Raw genomic sequence first — 9,459 nt, 5'->3', positions numbered from 1 at the left:
GAGGACGTTGTACGTGCGGCCGTCGTGATGACGTAGCTGGGCCGCGCCGAGCGTCGTGCTGCGGTGGCCGCAGTTGGCCGTGGGGCGGAGCAGGGAAAGCGGTGCCGAAAGGCCACCACCGGTGGTAACGGAGGGCTCAGGGGGTGAGTGCAGGAAGTACAGAGGGGGGCGGAAGTGACGTGTTCAAATAAGCAGAGGCCCACACAGAAGAGCTGGGAAAGAAGCGGGCCTGTGTGTTAAGAGGTGCGTCACACGGGGGGGTGGGGGAGTTGACACTTGATGAAGACGGGCGAAGAGGGGGGGGACTTTAGAGGAGGGGCTTTATGTCACCTGGGTGAGGAATGACACAGAGAGGGTTCCTGAGAAGGAGGAGTTGAAGGGTGTCATCTGCACTAGGAGTCCTAGGACGTTTGTGGGATGGGATCTACAGAGTTGGGTCTTCTTTGGCAGTAGTTGTGGAGTTGTACCGCAGAAAGGATACCGTACTGAAGAGGACGAGCGGTGATGCTATAATTTAGACATGGAAGAGTTAAGCAAAATGTGGAGCTGCTATGGGGTATAGGAGATTACGAGTACATAATGTAGCGAGTGTACAGCGCGTTAGGAGACAAACATGTACTAGGTGAAGAGATAGATCTAAGTCAAAGTGCTGGAGACATATTGATTAGAGCAGTTAATACATGGGATGGGGCGCAGATGAGCAGGAGCAGAGGAGCATCGGACCACAAGGCATCTGAAAACATTTACTCAACTTGTGACAGGTGTCGGGAGACAAGGACGCATTTGAAGTTAGATGGACTAGATGAGAAGTAGAAGGGAGGGGCGTGGAGTTGAGCAGACTGATCGCACTACGAAAGGGATGCATTCTTAGTTGGAGTAAGTGAAAGAGTCAAAGCATAAGTGGAAAGTAGATCCCTCTTGGGAGGGCAATGGTTGGGGGGTATTTGAGCTGAATGAGATGGGAGTTAAGGTCGGAGGAGGGACATAGCCCATCATCAAACGAAAACGATGTTATGAGAGGCCCTAAACCTAATAAGTTAGGGAGGCACACGGTCAAGAAGATTTTAGATAATCCCTGCAGGATCACTGACCCCATGAATTCGAAACTTTAGTGGACTGTGTCTTGATGTGGTGTTAGCGGGGACACAGTTGGGTTGGAGAAGCAATCACTTTGGGTTAGGTCATGGGCACCAGCTGAAGAGGGGTTGTTGTTCGTAAGTTGCCTGCTGTCACACGAGTAGCAAAACTCTTGAGTTTGGGAACAGCGACTGCCATATGTTTTATGAATATGTATAGTTTCTTACACTGCCACAAGACGGCTTTAAAGTTTTGTGGAGGAAGATGGGAAGGGGGAATAGTTCTATAAAAGTAGTTACGGCTGCAGCATACGTTTTGAATGTGCTTTGATGTATCTCTCGAAGCAAGAGTTCAGTTCTGCAGCGCTGCAGCTAACTGGTTTTTCAGAGGCACCATCGTATGTCACAGTTTACATTTCATGCATAATGATCCGGTCGTTCAGCAATAGGAGACCTCAATGAGTTAAAGGCAGCCTCTTTGTGGGCTGGTTTTGTACGGTTTGCGTCTAAATCTGTGTCTGGTATTAGTTTTGTTGGGGTTGAAATGCTACATGGAGCCATTGACGGGCTGAGTGATTTGGAAGAAGCATGTAGGTGTTTGCGTGCCCAGTCTGCTTTTCGTTGCCTGTGATTTTAAAGGAATTATAGTTCTAGTATATTGAGGTGCCTTCTGTCCATCACACAGTGTCGTTTTAGCTTCAGGTTGGAAGTACCGGTGGTTGGGGTCTGAATCGTGTGCCAGTTTGGAAGGAAAACCTTCGGAAAAATGCATGGTGGAGAGGAAGTCTTGTCTACGTGACCTCAAATCTTGTACGTGTTGGTCTTGCAAATTGTAAAGGTAAACTTGTTGGATAACTGAAAGAGCCCAATAGGATATCATTTTGTTTACTGTCAGTTTGTATTTTCTTATAGATAAACAAGCATAATTCGTTGCTAAATTTTATGTCTTCGTCCTGGGCATGAGAGATGGATTGGAGGAAGGCCCTGCTCTAGCTTCCAGCATATTAGTAGTATGATGAAACGTAAATATATACCCTTCTGCATTTAAATCTTTGAGCAAATTAGCACAAGGTTTTAAATACCTGTTCGCTTTTTCTTAAACGAACGTTTGTTGGCTAATTACTTTGATCCATATCATCCTACAAGGATGCACCAAGCTCTATTCTAGTATTATTTTAAAGATCGTGAGTCCCCGCCCCATATAATCTAACGGTAGTAGAGCTCCCTATCGCTGTCCTTTGTCCCCTCGTAAGTGCAGGCGTTTCTGGACATTTTACGTAGTCTGAACTCGAGGTTCCTCCGTTTAAACAAAATGGCAAGCTGAAGTGTCCCGAAAGCGGGTGTAGTTCAAACGTGTGCTATAGTTCCACTCGATTATCAGATGGACACATTGGTATCTTATTGAAGTAGCTTCAGGGGTGTATCTTGTGCGTTCAGTCTGTTCTGTAGCATTTTGCCGTTTACTTTAGTTTGCTGCATGGATGATTCAAACTACTTGTATAATGCAATTTACTTGCGGACGTCCATGCACGCTTTTAGATTAAATGCCGTGGCTATAGTAGATGTGGTTATTGTCAAGGAATTAGAGCGTGACGTGTTTCAGCCAAGTCGCGAAGCCGCCTGGTAACTGGCTTTACAGTGAATATAAGTAATTAAAGGCAGGAATTGAGCCAACGTGACGGTTTTATGTATTCTCCTCTCCCGGTTCTTGTCGCTTTTGAACGTTTCTAATAGTATAATAACGAAAGCAATCGTATTTAGTTATTTGGATAGTTTTCTTTCCACTCGGCACCTCCGGACCCTTTAGACACGGACACATGCCATGAAATGGAAAACGTGCGAAAGCGTGTAACATTGTTTCGAGGCTCTATCGTGTATATACACCCATCGATGTTAAATATCAAATGAACAATTTCCACCATTTACGTTCTGATGTATACTCCAGATACATGTCGTTAAATCAGTTTTTTGACGTATGTGAACACCCATCATTCCAGCAAACTGGAAAATACCTTGCATTCTGTTGTCCAGGGATGCACTAACCCTTTCCTTTAGAGACTCTACTTTTACAGCACCCACTTTTGTTTGTGGTAAGTTTAAAAAGCTTGACTTTTCTATGTGGCATATTTTTAATGTGTATTTAAATAATTCCTAGCATTAAAAAATACGCAACGGCAGGTCTTGTGGACAGTGGCAACTTTTAACATAGAAACCAGCCTTCAGTGCAGTAGGGTCTGTAGGATGTCCTGCACTTGCTTGCTACCTGTCAGATGTTGTTTGCTCTTGCTTACTGCCCCCACTGATGCTGGACGCTCGCATTATATCACAGACTATAATTATAACAGGCTGGCCTTCCCACAGTGTGGTTTCTAAAGGTCTGGCTCGTCTGACTTTTAGGAAGGAAGGCGTGTTTTTATGGTGTCGAAATCGCTTGGTTCCCGCACAAGGATAATCTCCAGCGCTATTTCTGACTTTTGGAGCGGGTGTCAGCAGTCGTTCTAAACAGCTATACTTGTTAACTGACTATGGAGCGGACAAGCAGGGTCGACAGGCCAGGGCGAAACATATATGCCATTGAAACTTAATGCATTTCTTGTAAGATGTTTCTGTTGAGATAAATGCTAATCAAAAAGCATAGTGGTGCAGGGAGATATAAATAGTAGGGTACTGTTTTATATTTATCTGATAGTCTAAATCTGCATTCTTGTGACATGTAAGCTTACTTATAAATATATATTTTGATGGTTACATTTCGTATATTGTGTCATTTTACTTTGACACAGTAGAATTGCAGAGGTTCTTGCCCACTTAAGAAAGATAAAACCACCACCCCCACTCGTTTGCCCTTTGAGGCAGCAAAGTACATTATATATTCACGATATGTTTTTGTCATCCTTAGTTGCACTGTTGGTCAAAGTGGTGCCTCCTTTGATTATGTATGCTGGCTGTGTAATGCCGCAATTAGGTTTACTGGCAAGTACAAAGAATCGTGGTTCTTGAGGTGTATAGGCCATGCACTGTTGTTTAATGTTGCCTGTTTGTATTGCACTTATGTTAATACACTTTTTGTACTGCTCTGAATCATCACCATATCGATCATTGTCTATGCCTATTGTATCTCTGTCTGACAAACCCAGTCCTTAGTCTGCTGGGGAAAAAGGACAAGAGTGAAGTAAGAAAGTGGGGAAGAGTGTGCAGAATCAGTGAGAGCGTCTGGCAGAGGGTAAATGCTTGGCATTGGCATGTATTTGTATTGTTTTCTGTAGTGATGCGGCATAGACAATTATGTGTTGGGTAAATGTTGGATTCCAAGGCATTTTCTAAAAATTATATACCACAGATAGAGTAGTGTTGGGTACTTCAGGGGCTCGAGAACCTGCATAGGCTATCGTGGCAGATAAGTAGGTTTAAAATACCCATAGTGCCTATTAATGGTATTGCAGGTAAATTACCGGTTATTAACTCTGATACTGCCAAGTCATCTCCAGAAGGTGACCTCGTGCTAGGTAAGGATTTCAGAAAATGTAAATGTTGAAGACAAAAGACAGGGGAGTGAGATAGATGCAATTGATAAAGTAAAATGGGATTTATCCGATGTTCCCATATGTAAAGGTAAACTGTGTTGTTTGCTGGTGTCCTTCCTCGTAGATTGATGGTTGTGTTTTTTTTTTGTTGTTGAGGTAACTCCTTAATGCATACAGCAAATGTCAGTGGGATTAAGAAAAGTGTGCACAGGTTTTGGCTTGCATACTGATTATGGTCCAGTTAAATGGATATGCAATAGAGAAACTGGAATGTGCTCTGATAGGGTAGCGAATGCTCATAAGTAATCATGTTCCTTATTTACGTTACCTGTTTCTTAACTACCTTTTCCGAAATGAGAAACTCAAACGCTAGCCACAGTGTCTCTCGAATGGACACTTTTAAATAAGGTGCCCCGTATCACACTGGTTGGAGGTGCCCATGGACACATTAGTTTAGAAAATCTTATTTGCAAGTTAAGAGAGGGGGTAAAAAAGACTTGCATGGCTACAGGAATATACAAGAATTGAGATAGTCTGCACCTCTTGCAGGGAAAGAGACTTGACTATGTGGGGAGGGGTCCAGATCGCCCAGACTGGATGTTTACAGCTCTTAGCTGTTGCTGGACCAAGCGTTACCTTGAATGTAAACCGAATCATTCAAAATGGTTGGGGATTAAAGCTGGTTTTAGGTAGCATACCATTTCTTTACAAAATCTGCAGTCTTCACTTGTTAAAATGTATCAAGTTCCTATGGTGATTTTCATCTAATTCGTTTTCTTCCTTGAAATGTGGCACAGTGCATGTATTTTTATGTTACTTAAAATTGCTCTGCTTGTTTTGTCTTTGCCTGGAGCTTGGCGTGAGGTTGGAATCACTGGATTTGGGAACTTCTGTCCGTGTCTGGAAATTCATTCACAAGAATGACACACTATACGTATCCATGAGATCTGGCTAAATGAACGGTTTGTTGGTGAATTGGGAGCAAGACTTTGGAATGGGCTGCCTGGACGTTCTTTAGGCCTGCTAGGAGCTTCATGGGATGCTAATGTTGGTGTGGGGGGTTGGACTGAGGCTTTTAGAAGGAATTACCTTCTTTGGAATATAAAGAGTGGATTTACCACCTAGACGTGGACACAAAGAACTGCTACTAAGAGGGAAAGAGGCCAGATGGATTAATCTAATTGACACATGGACATCTGGTATAAATCAGGATAATGAAATGTTTAATTATCTTGGAATGTGCATTATAAAATCAACTAAGAATCAGGTGTCTTACCCTTGAGAGGAAAAGAAGCAACCGAAGTAAAATCATAATAACTTTATGAATAGTGTGTTTTTTTTTTTTTTTTTAGACTGAACTAATTGTTATAACGGCAATCGGCACTAAGTGCACATATATATGTTAAAGGTATTTGTACCGTGCACCGTCACCAACGGAATTGGTCCTCTGGTGGATCTGTAAATGATAAGGTGGGGGTGGGTTAGTAAGGTGAAGAGGGAGTAGGATAGTGAGAGGAGTGGTGTTCTGTTGGCAGCTTTAACTCGGTATGCACCAGATGCTGAGCTTTGGTGAGGGTATCGGGTCTGTGATAAGCCAGACCAATAGCACACGCGGCCTATGTGTTGTTGCAGTGTTGTGAAGTGTGTGCGGCTTGTTGTGCGAGAGATGGTTGTTTGAGTGAGATAAGTATGCAGAGTTTGAGCTTATATTGGTTAGTGGGTTACCTGACCTTTGGCATGCTAGCATTTGCAGTTCTGTCCCAGTGTGGACCAGTTGACCCCAACTCTATCTGGATGCGGCGCGGGCCAATGTCTAGAATTCTATCTGGGTGTGGGCAAGCCAACATTCACAGTCCCGTCCAGATGCGGCGCAAGCTAGCGTCTAGAAATCTGTCCAGGTGTGGGCATGCTGTCATTCGCAGCCCTATCTGGATGCTGCGCATGCTGGTGTTCACAATTCCAAGTGTGGCCCATGCCAATGTTCAAGTTTCATCTAGGCACAGGCTTGCTATCCTTCAATCAGTCCCATCTAGATGCGACGCAGGCAAAGTCCACAATTCTAAGTGTGGCCTGTGCTAGTCTTCAGGTTTTGCATAGGTGCGGCCATGCTAACGCTCGAGGTCCTTTCTAGATGCGACGCATGCTTATATTTCACTAATCTATCTAGGTGTGGGTATGTTGGCATTCAGCTTTCACCTAGGTGCGGGCATGCCAACACTCGCGGTCCTATCTAGATGCGATGCAGGCTGACATTCTCAATTCTGTCCAAATGTACACGTTAATATTCACAACTCCATCCAAGGGCGGGCAAGCTAGCATTCAGAGTCCCCTCTAGATGCGACGCAGGCCAATGTCCTCAACTCCATCCAAGTGTGGCCATGCTAATATTCTCAATTCTATCTAAATGAGTCTGCCGGTCTGGATGTGGTGCGTCCAAGACGTGTGAGTGGGCGAGTCAATAGAGGGCTTTCGTCTGTGTCTAAGTATGTGTTCAGTCTCTGGAGCCTTCCTTTTCTGGCTATTTTCCATGATATCTTATGTTCTGTCGGGTAGTTAGTTCTTTGGTTTGAGTGTTTGTCCAGATTGAGAGTGGCCGGGATTGGAGTTTTCACCATTGTTTTAATTAATGTCTGCGCATTCTGGTGCGTCTCCGTTGTGGTTACCCTGTGAAGAGCCATGATTTGAGGCGTTTCCTGAATGCTAGGTGGTTTGTTGTGTTCCGTATATTCTTAGATCGGTCATTCCAGGTTTTGGGTGCCTGGTGGGAGAAAGAGGATCCTCTGAGTTTTTTCCTGTTGTAGGGTTTTGGTTCCAGGCGTATGTCGGTGCTTGATCTTAGTGTTCTTGTCGGCTGATGTAGGCGTAGTTTGTCGCTTAGGAATTCTGCGCCTTGTTTGTGTATTGCTGTGTGTGTGATGCACATGGACTTGAACTTTATTCATTGTTTTAGTGGTAACCAGTGTAGTATTTTTAGTGCAGGTGTGATGTGTTCTCTTCGGGGTAGCTTGAGGAGGAGTCTGGCTGCTGCATTTTGTATCTGTTGCAGTTTTTTTAGAAGTCGTTTGGGCATGCCCAGGTATAGGCTGTTGGCATAGTCCACTCTGGACATGATCAGAGCGATGATGGTGAGTGTAATATAAATATTTCCTGTTGATTCATTCAACAACAATCAAGATGAGAAATAACATACACCATCAAACTATTTCCTTTTAATGTAATCCTTACACTATATTCAAGAATTGACAATTTTCCATCCATAATAAGACATTTGAGCGATTTGTTAAAGAAAGAATCAAAATGATATTATTTAGTAATTACTTCACTCATAAAATGTGATCTTTATTCATGCAACAGCACACGGGTAAATGAGCGAATTCAGGCGAACAGTATATAAATATGTCTATTTGCTAAAACACAGCAACAAATACTGCCTCATTTTGAATGGCTGCGTTAATAATTGGTACGAGAATGTCATTACGCATAACGTGATTGCATACCACAACAAACAGATGGCCATTTTGAATTGCCGATCCCTTCAGATCTCAAGGACAAATCAATCGTGGAGAACTATTTACAATAAGGTAACAATATGGAGAGAAAAAAACCTGTGAACGACTCAACATATAATCTTTTGAACTTATTGAAACGTATCCTTAGAACTAATATATTCAGAACCTCTAGAATATCTGTAACAACAAAACACATTTTAATACATGCAGATAACTCCCAAAATACCAGGAGCCATTGAAAAAAGGCAGCATACTCAGTAGCAAGATTAACTGCACCAAAATAAGAAGGGCGAGTCATTATTATATGAATAAATAAATAAGTTTATGAAGAATAGGGGATCCAAAAAGTGTTGTTAGAACAATCGGATCCGTCAAAACTTTTTTTTCCCCTTGTATGCTACTCAGAAATTTCGAAGTGGTGAATATGAAAACCTCCTGATGACCCACTGGAGCCACAGTGGCGAAACCTGTGTAGAGGTTAAGATCATTATTGAGGCTATGACCAATACTAGTCTAACCATTGTATAAGATTAATACCAATAAAACAAATACCTATTCACTTCAGAAATGATTCAAGTCTTGAACTGGAACAGAGCACAGATTGAATTATTTTGATGTGAAACGAATACATTTGCAGTGTATCAACAAAAGAATGGCACACAAATATGGCAGATTATCATTGAATCAAAGAGCTCATATCACCGTTATGATTTATAGTGATTATTTAAGCATGAGCGCTGATGCAAACTGCATGACCCCTTTGAGCAATTAACCAGACTGCAGTTAATTTGATATGTTAATAGGGGGCAGCAGGGGAATCTTGTAGCCACTGCCTTACCGGATTGCATTTGCAGGTTTACTTTGGGCCCTGTTTCTTGCACTGAATGGCGGTAATGTGTATTCTTTGAGTGTTGGTGGGGTTCTACAGGCACACCCCAACATTTGCACTCTACATTAGCTATTGGCTAGTGACACTTGATTCTTGCAGAGAAGTAAATGGTGTTTTGTGTGCACGTGGAGAACTGAGAATGTTTCCTTCCTGTAGGTCACCTACCAGCTGCTTCACTACCCTTACCTTACATATACAAAGCAACATGACATTCAAATACATCGTAAGAAAAGATGTCCTGATATAGCATGACATACAAGAAGTATCCTAACCTGCCAGAGTAACACAACTCTCATTATTTAAAAAAAAAAAAAGAAAACAGAATTAAGGATGCATGGATATCCCATGAAAAATAAGCACAATGCTCCAAATTTTTTTTAAAACAATCGCCTTTGGTAACATGATTACAGTTTTGATGGAAGAGTGGAAATACAGGGATGGAAAGAAGTGTACTTCCAAAA

At 42.6% G+C, this 9,459-nt stretch overlaps 1 protein-coding gene across 5 annotated transcripts in view; it reads left to right on the top strand.

Moving 5' to 3' along the window:
• Window positions 1-28: 28 nt before the first annotated feature.
• The window catches only part of SAMD4B (sterile alpha motif domain containing 4B), a 1,200,154-nt gene continuing 1,190,723 nt past the window's right edge, over window positions 29-9,459 (top strand). For 2 of the 5 annotated variants that reach the window (XM_069644257.1, XM_069644253.1), the window contains exon 1: window positions 29-143. The gene's annotated coding sequence lies outside the window, so the exon portion shown is untranslated. Of the gene's footprint in view, window positions 244-856; window positions 877-1,865; window positions 1,887-9,459 lie in introns of those variants that run through there. The other 3 variants (XM_069644254.1, XM_069644256.1, XM_069644255.1) reach the window with 3 other exon arrangements.

Source organism: Ambystoma mexicanum, chromosome 2p (genome assembly GCF_040938575.1).
Source record: "Ambystoma mexicanum isolate Mex_15411 chromosome 2p, UKY_AmexF1_1, whole genome shotgun sequence".
NCBI lineage: Eukaryota > Metazoa > Chordata > Amphibia > Caudata > Ambystomatidae > Ambystoma > Ambystoma mexicanum.
This window is presented reverse-complemented; position numbering and strand designations above follow the sequence as displayed.